This window comes from Pleurodeles waltl, chromosome 7, assembly GCF_031143425.1.
Source record: "Pleurodeles waltl isolate 20211129_DDA chromosome 7, aPleWal1.hap1.20221129, whole genome shotgun sequence".
NCBI classification, from domain to species: Eukaryota; Metazoa; Chordata; class Amphibia; order Caudata; family Salamandridae; genus Pleurodeles; species Pleurodeles waltl.
The window spans coordinates 1,381,396,377-1,381,413,439 of NC_090446.1; the positions used below are offsets into that span (position 1 = coordinate 1,381,396,377).

Consider the following 17,063-nt stretch of genomic DNA (forward strand, 5'->3'; position numbering starts at 1 on the left):
AACCACTAGCCATGAAGATCCTACGAATAACAGTGGACAAGCCTGCTCCTTTGTGGCAGTTTTTGAACATTAAAAAACAAAATATTGTTAGAACAGTGAGGTATTCTACTGAACAGAATAGGACATTAGCAGTCTGAAATCAGCAATCCTATGAAAGTTGTCTGCAATATGTGACTGAACAGTCCAGCTATTACGTGGGTGAAATAAACAGTAGTTGAATTAAATTTGCTCTATGAAGATTGGCCCAGTAAAATGTGTAGATGCTGTACCTCACAACATGCTATTACAGAGGCGCTAAATGATAGTCTGGCGGTGATCGGGTTCGTGAGTATGGATATAGTTTTGATCTCCATCTGGTTGATTAAACACCAACTTTGAATTGCCACAAAGGCCTCGAACTATATCTGTTCTACTGTTTTAAGCGAGAGGTAATCACTGCGTCTCTTTTTACCTTTCCAAGTCTATCGTTTGCTAACACTTTGTGGCTATGCACAACATATACGTTCCAATCACTTCTTTATTTAGGGAGTGTGCTCTCCCTACTATGTTTGTTAAAAATCAACATTTATTGCCGGCCAAAATTAAAAGACCAAAAGCTTTTTTTAAACTTTTACAATATGATTGAAAAACTACCACTTACATAATTGTCTCTTATGAAAATCAAATATGTTGGCAAGGAAAGAAACGGAGTAGAACGGGGCTATGTACTTTTGGTATTCCATACAAAGAAAAAAAAAAGTCATTTTATTGTTGAAATTACAAACACAAGCTCAAAAAAATGCACCGTTTACCAGTGCAGACAAACTTCTCCTGAACGTCAGCAACATTGAAGGCCCTCGGAGTATGGTTGCATGCAGACATGACTTGTATTTAGGTGTCAGGCAGAGTGCGACCTGTTCAGTCAGTCCTGCCACAAAAACATAACATTCAGGCAGACCCGCCAGGAAACCGTCAACGGAGCATCAGAGTGGGAATGGAACCAGCGTCACACTACAAGTGCCGGTAAATGCTAGAAATTCCCGTTGTCCCGTAAAGAATTGCCACTCTTAATACCGAAGGACCGCTGTCACGCCCTTTATGCCAGTCACTCGAACGGTCTGAGACACAGGAACATGAAAGTCAGTCCAGAGGCCGGACCAGCTGCAGGCTGGCTGCCAGCAGTAGTTACATTGTGAACGACTAAGTGCCAGGGCAAAAAGCGTTCCTCAGAAGATACCTTCTCATAGCTCTTTAATCCACAACCATACACTCGCTATCACTTTATCTCGCTCTTGCAGGTTCCTGCTTCCTCCCTTTATCACTGGGTTTCCGTCTTTCTCCTCCTCTTTCCCTTGCGTGCCCTCCCCTCTCTTGTTCTGGGCAAAGTCTGATAAGAAAAAATAAGCGAGTGAGGGCCCCACCTGCAACCACCGGCTCAAATTAAACACCGGCAGTCAGTCGTGAACAGACCGCTCTCTGCAGGGAAGGGGGCTGAAACAGTGTCGTATTATCCGCTCACACTAACCAACTAGTATCAGTCAGTCCTGCCAACAAAGCAGGTACAACATCTCAGCGGAGACAACTAGTCACCGTCCATGACTAACTCATACTGGGTGGACCTCAGCCTGGTCTACACTGTGCGATGCTTGACCCCGGTCGTAGCGGCCTGGACCGAAGCACGTGCAGACTCCACAGCCAATCAACGCTTACGAACTTATGTACAGCTTAAAAGGATTGACGCAGTTTCCGTTAAGATCCAATCATACGTCACCTTACACATTAGCTGCGCCTCCCACTGAAAGACAACTCATAGAATATATCCAGCCGTGGGATTGGTTGCGGTGCGACCAGGAAGTGCTATGGAAGTACGAAGGAGTGACATCCGTTGAAAGATCAACAACGGACAACGGGTAATGGGCTTAATTTACGGACGGTACATGTAAGTAGTGGACAAGTGGGTTTTCCTTTAATGCCTAGAACTTGGTAGCTCTATAACAAGCATTTCAAAGGATTTAGGAGCGATGTATTGGCATAGAAAGTGAAAGTGGAAGGTAGGAGAAGATGAGCAAATAACGGGGACCTGGGTGGAGTGAAGGAGTGCACATGGATAACAAGAAACGAGATGTAGGAGACTTGACAGGGAAGTGACAAAGTAGGCAAAACAGGGAATACTGTATGCAACAAAGATTAAGGGGGTTTATTAAAAGGGAGTGGGCTGGCAAAGGCGATGAGCACAAATGAAACAGTTGAGGGGAAAGAGAGAGGAGGGAATGGGTGCAGCACGAGCTTCTTTGGAAGTGTGTCAAAAGACAGGTTGTGTTTCTTGATAACAGTGCTGGTTGATGTTTAGATTCTAGTGGTGGATTGTGTGGATGGACGTCTAAGCCTTAACGTTATCTCCACTCAGCAGTTATACATGGGCACTGGAAGTCAGACGTGTCTCTGTATTTGGTGTCCCATGCTTAGGCAGTCTGCTCACGACGTACTTCCTCAATCATGTTCTGGGTTTGGGCAGACTATTTTAATGGACGGCCTTCTTTTTACATGAGTTTTACATTTGATGAAACTGACGCTCAAGAGTCACTTTGTGTATGTGCCTGCTTAGGAGTCAGACGAAGTTAACATTTAACTCATTAATGAATGCCTCACTCCAAACTTACAACTGTAAGATCCCTAACAGCTTAAGCAACAGGATATCCCGAGGCCCTTGATGCTTCATGTAGCTCGTTCCCGTAGGCATGCTGTTTCACGAAATGCCCGTTTCCGCAGTTGAGGCGAATAACATTTGCTCATTTGACTCTAATCACTTGTTTGCCCCGTCAGAATAAGGGGTGTGTCATTTTATTTGTAATGGTTGGCTGCTCACAATAGCTAGTTCAGGGAAAACGTCTAGTGTTCAGCCACTGTTGAGCGGCACAGGTGTTGAAAGGTTGCTCCATTCTCTTTCTTCGGCTCCGTTTTGAATGTTATATATTCATGGTGCTCTGCATCATAGAGATCCTAACGTGTTTCTTGACAGGCAAGCCGAGCTAAAGATATGTTATCCTGAAACTTGGGTGGTTGATTCTTCCATCCTTCTAGATTGTAAATGATACCGTTCCTAAGCAAATACGGGTTTGACAGGAAGAAAGAGAGGGGAGTTTGCCGACTTTTCCTTTGCTGTAAAGTTGTTTTTTCTGTGTCATTCTATTTACTGGCTTACTTTGCGGCGACATGTACAGAATTTCTGAAAGTAAACATACTTTTCACTGGGCAAAGCAAATAACTTCCTATTGGAGTTGGGAGAAAAGCTGTGAGAGCCACCGCAGGAATATTCTAAGCATCAACATCCCTACAGTAGACTACAAAACTGGGTTTTTGGTGAGCAGACTAAACAAGTATGGCAAATTCACTACCCAAACTTTACAGACTCAAGAACCGATTGTCGTGGCAAAATAACATTGCACATCCGTTGGCCTTTTTAAATGGAAGAACACAAAAGCCATATCCAGCCTTGAATATACCTTCTTTCAAAGGATGCATTTTGTGAAGATTATTCTAACAGAATATTAGAATGTATACAGTTGTCTCTAGAAGGTATGGAATTATTCCATCTTTTTGCACCTGCTCATTCTTAAAGTGCATCTTAAGTTTTTGTCTGGTGGGAAAAGACTAAACTTACCAAGATGAGTTTCATCATTAAGAATAATTAGGTCATGCATATTTGGCACCTAAACACTCGCCCTCCTTACTACCTCCAGTGTTCTGCCAATGTTGTGGTAATTGATCTTATGTATTTATCTGCCGTCTGCTGGAAAGCTTTTGTGGATCAGACGAAAACCAGGCAGTTTGTGTTCAGAAAGGCAGATCCTGGCGAGTTAATCCATCCTTGTTTGACCATGAGAAGGAGTTGCAGTCTGTGATTAGAAATCCATACCTTTGTGTTCTGGCTTGGAGGAAAACTGTTCCCATAAATACTAATAGTAAACAAAAAACGTGCTTATATACAAAAAGATTTGTCTGTATAGCAAACTGGAATCTTATCTTATGGCTTGTCTTATTTATATCCCATAGACAATGGGCTATACATGCATTTTGGAAACTTGTAGCTTAGTGTGTCAGCAGGTATAGTTATGAACCCCGATATGAGTAATACTGATTTTACTGCTTGGCAGTCCGATGGCGATCGATCTAAAGCCCCAGAGTGGCATATTGTGCTACTTTTGAATCTTTGAGTGACTCCTCAAAAGTGCTTATGTTGATATGGATTTGCCTTTTGACGTTGTCCAGTGGCTAACTCTATTAAAGACAAAATCTTGGGCTGTTGACCATGAAGGTCCGATTGGTGAGTATGATGCTGAAGTGCTACCCGTGGCACTGGACTTCCGTGCTGTGTCCAGTTTTCAGTTCTATCTTGACCTGCTACGCTCTAGCACCTGCTTCGTAAGGTTCTGTTTTGATTGTAGTTTTTAAAAAGAGACACAAAACTGAGCCTTGAGATTGTAGGCTTTTGTCACCGCCCAGCCCCCTCAGCAAAGTGTTTGCCCAAGTACTACACTGCGAAATACTTGAGTGGAGTAAACTGAAAAGGATTCTACCAAGTTCCGAAACTGATTTCCACAAAGATTACTCTACAGTGTACAAAACTGTGGTTCTCTAGTTTGATTAATTTGACAACTGACAAGATATGCCTGTTGGGGCAAAAATGTCTCCTGCGTGGAGTGCAGTGGTGTCCCCTGCTCTGAGTGCCCAACTGCAGGTATCTGACACGCATTGGCTTGTCTCTTGATTTGACTCTAGTCCCGGACCTTCCCTGGACCAGGAGGAGCGCACCAATTGCACTTTCAATAGTGGCAGAGAACTGCTGTGTAGCACGGTGGTGATAGCATACCATGTTTTTGAAGTGATCTTTGTGTTACGAGACTTTTATATCTGCCTCACAACAGTGGTGGCTTACTATCCCACATGCCTTAAGCCCCGCTGCTACAGGTGAACCTAGATTCATGTTCTGTTATCCCTAGCGCTTGTATTTGTGTATTTACATGTGGTATAATTATTACAGGATACTTTTCGTAATGACTGTGAGAAGCCCATGGGGTCCGTTTTGGAAGCCCAAGCCTACTCATGTGCACAAGATTGATGTGCGCTTACTCGAGACATTGGGAGTGTATTGCTGGCATTCCTGTGTCTGGAGGTAGAGGAACCTAGTCCTAGACAATGGATGAAGATATAATCCAAACTGGTTCTGGAAATTCAGACCGAGAATGCAGTTCTCCGGTCTTCTGTACCTGTATAAGAGTGGGAGCTGCTGACGCAGTTGTTGTTCCTGTTCCAAGTTCTCATCCGCCAAGGAGCGCGTGCTCCACAGAGTACCTAGAGGACAACGGTGCAACTGAAGCTAGTGTCTGCCTGATAGTCACCTCCCCAAAGGTGATGGGACATCACCAGTAGTTTGGTCTGGAAGAAGTGTCTTTTGTCTTGAAACGTTTGGAGACTCCTGCTTGAGGAAGAGAGAAAGAGCAAGCCAACAGTATAGGAGAAGTGAACTATTGCCATGTGCAAGACCCATGCACTCCCCGTGCTGTTGGTCTGTCTGACAGACTCGTGGAAGTATGACTGGTGTGCTCTATGTTCTGAGCCAGCTGTCTCTCTCATAGCAGAGGATTCACAGCACTGCAGAAGTGTACTTGAGTAAATAGCCCCTTTAACTGTGCTGTTGCAGCAGTCTTACTCCACAGAGTCCCTGAGCTGTCTGCACTGCTAAAGGAGACGCCAGAGTAAGCCTGTGGTACGTGTCCTAAGAGTCTCCAAAACGCCGGGTAGAGTGAGTAAACCTGTGGCACTTTCCAGAGGGTGCCTGAGTGACTGTGTAACAAGAAGTGCGCACAGTGAAACTCAACTGCAACTGTTGCAGTACATGTTAGCGATTCAGTGGCCATCCCTGGATTTGTGCCCAGAAGCGTACTGCATCTACCAAGGAGGACCAAGATTCTGACTCTGCATACTCACCCAAAGCTAGGTGGAGGTCTTGACAACCTGTGGGCTAATCCGCTGATGACTGAGTGCTCAAAAGAGGGCAGTTGCCTCCAGACATTGCATCTGCGTCAAGGAGAGGCGCAGCCAAACCATTTACCTGTGGCCAGCGTATCTTTCCCTCAACCACGAGAAAGCCAGGACTGAGGAGTGGTAGACTGACTCGTGACCTAATGCGAGCCTTAAATACAGGTGAGACAAAGATAGTTACCAAGTGCTGTTAATGCCTACCAAGCTTGGGTGGAGGTGGGATCAAGATTGGGGTGGAGGGAGCACGGATTCTGTGCTGCAGCCCACACCAGAGTATCTTTAGACTAAGGAAAGGTAGAAGGAGGAAGTGGGGGTACCCTCACCTAGGGGGCATAACTCTGCACCAGTAACTGGGTACATGACACATCAGCATAGTTTGTAGTATTACATTTTACTGTGCATTAAAGTACTTCTCTTTTTACAAAGGTAAACAATGTCAGCAGGGCAATCAGTTATTGCGTTGTTGAGTGTCTGTTGCTTCTTGAATCTGTTGTACCCCCACTCTAACCCACCTGAGGCTGATTGCCGTCACTACCACTCAGGCAAGTGCCGAAGGAGTAGTGCTTGGCCCTGTTTGAAGAGCATGGTACGACGGACCCCGAGATATCAGAGGCAAATAACCCCCGAGCCCACAACTCTGGTAGCCCCTGCTTGCCGCATGGACCTGAAATAGGTTCTGACATGCCCTACATTGTTTTCTTGCTACTTTGATTTAGAAATCTCTCAATCCTACAGTTTTCGGGTTAGTATGGATCAAATTGTGCAAAACGGGATTGCATTTACATTTTAAGAATGCGCAGGTTTTATATCGGTTTGTTTGCTTGGTTGACGAATTTTATAGTCAGTTGACGGGCCAAGAAAGTTATTGCATAATGTAAAGTAACGGTGTCTGCTTGTACTGTTAATATTTAATCTGTATATTGTGGACCTTGCAGTATTCAGGTTGAAACTTGTAGTTAACTATCCTCCCAAGCAAGGCTGTTGGCGTTTCTTTTGCTATATTACTCAGATGACACACCTTGCTGTTAAGCCATGCCAGCAAAAACTCCTTAAACCTGCGGCATGTTGTGTGAATCATTTTAGGATTAACATATTTAGGGCTAAGATAATGCTATTTCGTCAGAAGAGCTTTCCTAGGAAATTGTGGTTAAAACAGTGTTAAGCTTGAGCCTGTGCCAAATATTGCTACCTAGGCAGTATGCTGGACGAAAAGCAGCTGTGATCTCCATATTGAACTGCTAAGAACTTTCATGTTAACGTTCCAGTGCCTGACCTGAATAGTTTGAATTGCCAATTTGTAGGCTGCATATCCAGCCACTGTCTGAACTTATAATGCCACGATCGCTCCCCAGCTACTAATATACCGGTCACCAGAAGGACACAAATCTGGACGCTGCTGAAGAGTTGTCCTTTTTAGTGTCTTATTCTTGAAGTGAGGTTCGATCATGCTTATATGCAGACCCTTCGGACGGTCATATTACTCATTGTGAGTCATTTGGCATTTATTGTGGGTAAATCACTTGTTGTTTCGACTGGGACAGCGACCGTTCTTATCAATAATTTGATGCTTAGCATGGGCTTTATGGATGCACATATCTGTTAATTATGTCATACTGAATTGGTGACTTATCACACATTGTCTGCATGGGTGTGCACAATTAAACTAACGAATAGGGCTGAATACCTGAAATGCCTGTTTGATCTAATTGGCAGTATCCTCATACATGTAACTCTTTCTACGTTTTTAATAGACTCAGTAAAATCAGCTACACCTTAATAGATTGCAAGCTATCACGAGGCAGTTGATTTTGTTAATGCTATTGAGGAGACATGTTCAAACATTTTTAACTTAACTGTATGCTGTTATTTGCAGGCTCTGTTTTTTGTTGTACTATTTGTTTTATTTTAAACCAAGTAAAACAAATATTTATTGGACAACAACAAATAGCCTGAGCATGAAGATACAGCATGATTATAATTACCCGATACAAAATATATGTGGTAGTTAAGTTATTTAGCCTGGCATGTAGGTCCGCTACTCAGACACCAGATACCCGTTGGTGTGACTGCATGCAAAAAAATAAACTTTCAGGAGAACCACATCACTGTCATTTTCATATTGTATATTTTGGGCTTTGTATAAAGGAAGACCTTTCTTAAATGTTGAAAAGCATGAACATTTATTCTGTGAAGAATCTTTTTATTAATTTTTTAGTCTGAATGTCCACAGAGAGCAAAACGTTGTTAATCCATACCGCAAGCTTCCTTGTTAAATGTAATATAACCAAGCTTTTCAATCCATTTAGAATATAGCTGACATGTTTTTCATGAAAAGCCCCACTTTTTTATAGCAGTCAGTTAATTGAATTCGCGTTCATTTAGTTAATGGATTATCTAGAAATGTTGGCTTCATAAGCAGCTCTCCTAGTATCAGTAAAGAGTAACAAGCAGCATACAATTCAGTAGTAGAGGTATTGATTATACCTTTAGAAGCGCCCATGTTAATGCTTAAACGTTATTTTTTGTGACGTGGTGCTCCTGAGAAAGCTTTGTATTGTTTGCATTAGACATGAGCACAATGACAGCAATTTATTTTAAAGTATTTAATTATTCAGCTCCTTGTGTCATGCTTGCACATTACCTTTAGGTTACTTTTAAACATGTTTTGCCAAAAGGTCCAAATGTTGGTTTTTCCAGGCTGATGTCATACTTAACTGACGATGCCGGAGACTACAGATATATGGCTGTTGATAACAACTGATGCAAAGTTCTAGTGTATTATTAGGTAATTTGGAGTAGTAGACTATTGGGGTCCCGCAAGCAGAATTTGTGTGTCTGTACTTGCCAGCATGTCTGAAGAGTCTGATCCCCTACTTGACTAGAATGTTCAATAGCCCATGTGCTTTAAGTGTCCATGTTCTTCTCCCCAGACTTAGTTAATGGCATAATAGGCAGAAAACCTCAAACTGGATTTGACATCATGTAATATTTGTGATCTGAAGAAAAAGTTATAGCATTAATGCTAATCTCTTGTTTGCACACATTAAAATCCAAACGTATTGCCATACACAGACCAATTGTAATTTAAAAGAACCAAGATTAACAATTCAAGTCGCTATACAGCGTGTAAACAAGACAGCCAGAGACACAATACTTTGGCAAATGCCCATCTGGTGTAGTAAAGACAACATGCACATCCAAAATAATGCACTTTAAAGTTACTCGTAGAACATGACTTTAGTCTTTTTCAGTTTGTACTTCTGACATCCAGACAACACATGATTAGTCAAGTGAAACGGTGGACATTTTTGTCTTATCCAGGTGGCTAGTTGACACCTGTTCGGTATAAGTCAATAAGGACGCTCCATGAAGGACCACATGCCAATTATGAATACAATTTAGCTTTACCATAATTTCAGGTAAATGCAGGCATTTAGCACATCAACAATAGTGGAATAAAAATAGCAATGAAAAGCATCTATTCATATATATGTACACTACAAAGAGTATCTATGTATACGTATGAGCAAAGAGTTTATTGACAGAATAAGAATAGCAATTAAAAAAAAGCATATATATATAGATATAGAAGTACACTACAAAGAGCATCTATGCATACATCTGAGCAAAGAGTTCATTGACAGATATAAACTTGGAATAACTGTATACCAAAATGTGATATAATACGATGTTCACGGAGCAGAATATAAACGAGTTGAATACTTCAGATAAGCTTTGATTTATTGCACACTAAAATGCATATTTCAGTTACTGTGGCAGACTCACACTACGATGTTCAGTAAGGAAGAAAAACTATAAACGAGCTGAATTTCTCAGATTATAAACACAGTGCAAGCATAATAATCAATCATAATAATAGAGCAGAGAAACAAAAAGCCTTTCATCCCTGGGTGGAACTTAACTTAGTCCACGAATGCTGGGAAGCCATCTACCGCCCGCTTGGACCTCTCTCCCACTCGAGAGTCACGGTCTTGGAACAGCAAAACAGGGAGGCAGCTCTGGGTCTGAAGATGACAGTTTCATAACTCCATCTGCGACCTTCGATTCCCTCACCCACCTTTCAGTGTTTAAATAACCTGAAGCTTGGATTCTACCCCCTTCCACTATTTTCTAGCTATGTTATCAGTACATGTCTATTGGCTGCCTTGCCATTCCCTGGCCATTGTTTTCATTCCATCTTTTACTGTGGTCTCGTTCTCAAGGTTGAGACTGAATCTCCTTCACAGCCTGTTTCTCACACCTGCAGCTGCGAATAAGTTTATCTACGGAATGTCAAAAGAAAACAAGCTTGAAAGTGAACATCGTGAACTTCTTCCACGTTGCTCTGGCTTCGGCAGGCATCACGCTCATCTACACTGTTCAAGCTAATTAACCCTTCGCGTCACAATGTCTTCTGCACCTTTCCCTGTACTGATCACTCCACCCCTTAGATGAGCGTGATGCTTGCGAAACCAGAAGTATTTATTGTAACGCTTCGCTAGCTAGATTGCTACGAATACTTGTTAGCATTATTCTAAGCGCCTGCATTTTAGTATAAAGCTGGTTTGTGCGTACATATAGTCTACATAGTATAATCATTAGCGTGACACAGACAATCAATAACCAAATAAGCGGATGTAACACTATATTTAGCGTCTTCGTAGCTCCTGGTGCCCAACCTAAGAAGATGTCATACCAATGGTGCTCAGTTACTTGCTGGATGCGTGAAGCAGTGTGCATAAGCTGTTTGGTGTCTATGGTCATCTGTATGGCTGTATCCTTGGTATATTTAGCTGCCATGTCAAATTTAGCAAATGTGATTTGTGCGTAGCGCCTGATTGCCTCTAATCTAGCTAGCTTCACAACAAGCGGGATGTTCCATTCTAACTGTGCTTGCATTTGCGTCTGTAATGAGGTTGTGGTGAACTTAGTCGGTCGGTATAGGATGTGAGTACTTATGTCAATAATGCTGGTAATATTACACATACACATTACCTGCTCTCCGGTGGTTTGTACAAATCCGTTAATAAGTAAGGGATGATTAGTAACGTAACATATACTCTCTGTTCCTATCTGATATAAGTCTGTGCCATTAATAGGATAAGGTAACCATTCACATTCTCCTGGTATTGGGTGAAGGCATGGGTCTAGCGCCCGTCCAGTGTGGGTACATACCCACCCCTTAGACCAATCTGCACATCTAGTGGGATCTATGGTGTGATTTGTTTGATCAATCAATTTTTTTGTCAGTGTGAGGTATCCACCATTCTTCACCTATTACTACAGGGAGCAATATAAAGGGGCACCATATTTCAGGAGGAAGATTACTTCTAGCTATATCAAAATGAGCATAACACATCTCTCCCTCACAATGAAATTGTATAGGCTTTACCCATATTTCCTCAGGCAAATGCAATTGTTGTCTCCAATATTCACCTTGAAGCTGTCCCCATTCCGCTTTGAAGTCTACATACTGTTGATTAACAATGCTTTGCCATAGTATGCACTGAATTCCTTTGGACATTGTTTGGGTGCTTTGAAAGCTTTTTCCAAATTGTTCATAAGTGAAATTATGCCATTGCCAATCACGATACAACCCACGCAGAACCTTCCATACTTCTTGTGAGTGTGTGGGCCCCCATTGTGAAATTACTTTTATGGCCTCCCATGTACTATATCCTGTTGAAGATAGCTTATTCCTGATGGCTTCAATATCGAAAGCGTTCAGGGCCCCTACCCCAGTTCCGGTGGGACCGGCTATCATGGATCCTAGATCTCTTCTGATGTGTAACTTCGGCAAGGGCCATAACTGTAGTGTCCATGGTGTGCATAATGGATCTTACTTAGAGACATTCCCCTTAGCAATAGTTATCTGTAACACAATATGGTTAATTATGCTTGCATGTAAAGCTTGCTTACATCCTATTCTATATCGAACTATGGAAACGTTGCCTAAATTGCTGACCATACGTCTTTCTGCTACATAAAACATAAAGGCAGGCGATTTGGAGTATCGAACTCCTGTAGTTCTATTAGTCATTGTAACAACCACCATATGTCCTGGTAAAATATATTGTTTGTTTGAACAATCATAAGATCTACATGGATATGTCTGTACTGGTGTAAAAGGTACAATGGTATCACAATAGTTACATATCATGTTTAGCGTGTAATTCAAAGCCTGTACCGTTGCGGGCATTCCCTGCAACTCTTTCAGTCCGTTGGCATGTCGGATTTGGTTACAGCTTTGGCAGCCATCCATTTGCCTCCAGGTACCTTCACGTTGCAGAGTGAAACATTTCCCTGGTCATCAGTTACATTAGAGGTTTGAGGTGCACAAGTGACATGAAGATCCGTGATGACATTCTCTGCCACATTTGGTCGTACTAATATACTTTTTCCGGTTATAATCATGACCGCAAACAGGAACCACGTCATCGATGCAGATGTCATCATTTACGACCGTGGGGTAAGTCTCACTGCAGGTACAAATACAGGTACATTAGAATTCTTTAAAAGTACAATATACGTACTTCCCACCCCTTGACTCAATATCTCTCCTGCCTCTGGCTTTTTCCCTGGATGATGCACCCATACTCTTCTTCCTGTGCTTCCAAATCCTCCTTCACCTCTCAGAGTGTTATCGGGGGGGGCAGATCTTTCTTCAATGTGGGGGGTATACGCTTGTTCACAAATCAATTGGGCAAGTCTGTCATGTGCTTGATACGATACAGTAGCATCTCCTTGGTTCAGTAATACTACTTTAACCTCTTCTCTAAAATCTGGGTCTATGACTCCCCATAGCACCGACACTCCCTTGATGGCTAGGCTGGATTGAGGGGCAATTCTACCATATGTTCCAGGTGGTACTCTCACTCCTATTCCTAGGGGAATAGTCTTCACTTGTCCTACGGGTGTTTCTCCATCCTCTGGAGCAAACCGGTGCAGTCCTATACTGCCAGAATTAGCCTGTAAAGGTAATCAAGCTTGAGGGTCTGTTTTCCAGACAATCATTGTGTGGGTGATTTCTTTATCATGCCCTGTCATCCGAATGAAAGAAGTCTGCTTCCCAACTGGCCTATTGTTCAATTCAAACAAGGCTTTGTCTAAATTACTACTCCATCCTTTTAGAGTCTGATGTGCTGATAACTTTTTTAGCTGTTCTTTCAACAATCCGTTATATCTCTCAATCATACCTGCAGCTTGTGGATAATAACTAAGGTGTAAAATCCACCGAATTCCCTGTTCCTGCGCCCAATCCTGCACTGTTTTCCCTGAAAAGTGTGTGCCCCTATCTGTTTGGATTTCATCAGGTACCCCATAATGTTTTATCAGGTAGTCTAGCCCTCGCAAAGTGGACTTTTGGTCTGCAGACTTACAGGGCATACCCAACATAAGGCCAGAGTAGGTGTCCACCATGGTCAATACGTAGCTTTTTCCTCCTTCCTTTGGTAGCGGCCCGATATAGTCCAATTGCCACACTGTAGCGGCTGCGGTTCCTCTTCTCATATGGCCGATTGGCTTCTTTTGCAGGGGCATTTGTTTTATCTGGTTGCATGTGGGGCACTCTTTTACTGCTTGTTGGACCTGTTCTTTAGTGACTAGAATCTGTCGTTGCTGTGCCCATGCATAAGTGCCATTCTCTCCTAGATGTCACGATGTTGCATGGGCCCAGTTTGCTAGAGCAGCTTCAGCCTCCTTATTGATGATCACTGTTCGTGTTTTGGCCATCTGATCTGCGGTGTTGTTGAATAGAGATGCAAGTGAGGTGTCTGATGGGCAATGGGGGTCCACATGTCCCACATAGATTTGACATTTGTGCCCTTTCTCCCACATCTCTTCCCATAGCTGCTCGCCTCCCCAAATGGGGGTGCCTTTGATTTTCCATCCATCCTTGCGCCAAGTCGGGGCCCAGCTTACTAGTCCTTGGTAGGTGGCCCAGCTGTCAGTGTACACAAACATTTTCTCTCCGATGGGGGCCTGTTCGATCACTGCTGCTACCCCCTGCAGTTCTGCAAGCTGACTTGATCCATTATTTCCTCCTCGCAGCAACAGCGTTTCTGTAGCAGGCTGGAATGCGACTGTTTGCCATTGTCTCTTTCCTTGATGGTACCGGGCGGTACCATCTGTGAACCATGCATTTTTCTGTTCTTCTTCTGTGAGCTGTTCAAAAGGTGGGGCTGTTTTAAATGGTGAGGACTCCATCTCAGATGGCTCTGGTGAGGGGACCATTGCTTGTAAGTTCACTGCCCCCAGCATATCTTCTTGTAACTTCGATACTCCTGCTGGCCCCGGTTTTGCCCTCTGCTGCAGATACCATTTCCACTTTACGATGGTAGACTCCTGCGCCCTGCCTGCTTTAGTGCCAACCCCTCCTTCTCTTATCCAGCCTAGTAAGGGGAACCGTGTTCTTAAGGTAACCGGCCGGTCACCAGTTATGCACTCTGTTTCTACTAACGCCCAATATGCTCCTGCTAGTTCTTTTTCTAACGGGGTATAATTGCTCATGGAGGGAGTTAATCTCTTTGACCAAATGCCTTGTGGTACTCTCTTTTTTTCCTTGCCTCTGCTGTAAGTATTCAATTAATCTTTCCAGCGTGTCTGAGACTTGCTCTTTAGTGTCCCCAGTGATCATGATGTCATCAATGTAATGTGCAAGTCGGGTGTTTCCAGCCGAGAAGTTAGCTAACTCTCTGGCTATTAGCCCATGACACAATGTGGGACTATGCACGTACCCCTGGGGCAACTTCCTGAATGTGAATTGTCTGTCCTGCCAGCTTATTGCAAATTGGTCTTGACTGGCCTCATCAATATCAATTGAAAAGAAGGCGTTTGCTAGATCAATCACGGCATGCCATTCCCCCACATCTTTACTCAACTGTTCCACCAGTGTGATGATATCTGGGACAGTGGCTGCCAAAGGTGGAGCCACTTTATTCAGTTGTCGATAGTCGACAGTCATTCGATATGTATCATCTGGTTTCTTCACGGGCCATATAGGAGAGTTGAATGGGCTCACAGCCGGCCTTAACACACCTGCATCTAGCAACCCCTGTATGGTTTCTGAAATCTCTTTATGACCTCTGGGTATGCGGTACTGTTTAATGCACACCGGCTCCTTTGGAGGAGGCACATGTAATGGACTCCACTTTGCATGCCCTACCAGAACTGTCCTAGATTTCTTTATGTGTACGCTCCTCACACCAAAAGTAAATGTTCCCCATTGTGTATCAATAGTTTTGCCTAGTAACAAATCCATGCCAATAATGTATTCTGGTACTTCAGCTATTAAAACCTCTGCCCTGAACGGGGGTCCTTTACCGATTGACAATTTAAGCTTAACAGGTTTGGCCTCTGTCTCTGCACCCCCTTAACCATTAATGATCACACCCTTCCCTGGCAGCCTCTTAGGGTTTCCAGTTATTAAAGTTACTTCCGCACCTGTATCGAGCAGTGCCATAACATGTTGTGTTCCTTTTTGCCAATAAATGATGAGAGGTACATATGGCCGCCTGTCCCCGGGGCTTACCTCTTGCACTGCTCTGACCCCCGGGGTTTGGCCTGACCTTCATAATAAGGGGTCTGGGACTTCCCAGCCATCGCTGGACAAGTTGTGATATAGAGTTGAGACAGGCACCTTCCTATTTTTCCCTGATTCTGTTTTTTCCTTCTCAGACTCTTCCATGGGTGGTGCTGAGGGCTGTTTCTCATCAAATGCCTCTTTCTCTTTCTGTCTACGCTGTAATGCTTTCCATTTATTAAGCAGATAAGGGGTAAGCTTTCCATCTATCTCCTCTTTCTTCACCCCAGCATTCAACAAATCTATCCACATTTGTTGTCTGGTCACTTTCATTGTACATTCTCCTCCCTTCTACTTATTGTCCTGCCCCACTGCTCTTGCTGATTTTTTTTCTATCAAGCCCTTCTTATTGTGCCATTAATAATACCAGATCCCCCACTAGTCTTCCCTGAGCAGGTCCTAGAAGGGCCAACAAGGCACCTTTCATGTGCAGAGGGGCATTTCTGATTAACCGTGCCCTGATCCCTGCTGTCACGGGTTCAACATCAGGTCCTAAAAACTGTTGGGAGTATACTGTGTTCTGCATCCCCATTTCTCGCAGTTGTTCATTTGCCTCCGAAATCGTATGCCAAGGACCCCAACTCTCCTCCACATCTATAGCAGTTGGGTACAATTGCTTCACTCCTTCCATCAACCAACCCATTAGAGTGAAAGCTTGTTGCCCCTGTGCACCTCGTAACCGTTGCCCTAACATAGCATGTGTAGTTACTGATCCCATTTTCAAATGTTCAGTTGGTGATAAATATGTACCATCTGCTCCAGTGTCCCACAATCTCACCAACCATTTAAACAAGGGCTCTGCAGGCATCTGCCTAAACATAAGAGTTATTTCTAACAATTCACTCTGTGTATAATCTCTTACCAAACATTAATTCTGTATTTGCCCACCATTCACTCCCTTTGATTTATTCTGCACGAGTGGGCGAACCTCCATTACACTTCCCCTTTCACCTTCAATTTCACCTGCACGTCCTTCTCTACTTTAAACTTCACCTAGTTCTGCTACACGTACTTCCACCTCATCCTCCCAATTCTAGTCATCATCATTATTATCCGAAACTGTTCCATCCCAAGTATAAGGATCCCAGTTTTCTTTGCGTACCAATGCCCTCACTTGCACAGCTGAGGGTATTTTAGGCTTATGCCTACTCTTCTGTTTTGCTACTCGAACTGCTAATGCGGTGCACCTTGCCTCCATTTGATCACCCCTAGTCACTGCACTTTCTATAGTTTCTTTCATAAGTAACTGCCTTTCCTACAAGGCTGCAACCTCATCCCGCAGTTTTCTTATTTCTGCATCCTGTGTTAATGTTTTCCTGTATACCGTACGGAGCGCAGACAGGAAAAGCCATCCCACTTGCCCTGCTGCTTTCAGCTCCAGCTTCGCTCCTCTTAGCTTCACACTCTCAACCGCATCTTCCACTAAAAGGGGAGTCACTTTCTCATCTAATGCCTCCCATAA

The 17,063-nt window shown here is 43.4% G+C and overlaps 1 protein-coding gene across 4 annotated transcripts in view; it reads left to right on the forward strand.

The window, feature by feature from the left end:
* The first annotated feature begins 1,804 nt into the window (after positions 1 to 1,804).
* Positions 1,805 to 17,063, forward strand: part of LOC138246367 (oxysterols receptor LXR-beta-like) — a 98,020-nt gene continuing 82,761 nt past the window's right edge. For 2 of the 4 annotated variants that reach the window (XM_069200913.1, XM_069200916.1), the window contains exon 1: positions 1,805 to 1,918. The gene's annotated coding sequence lies outside the window, so the exon portion shown is untranslated. The remainder of the gene's footprint in view (positions 1,919 to 17,063) is intronic. The other 2 variants (XM_069200915.1, XM_069200917.1) reach the window with 2 other exon arrangements.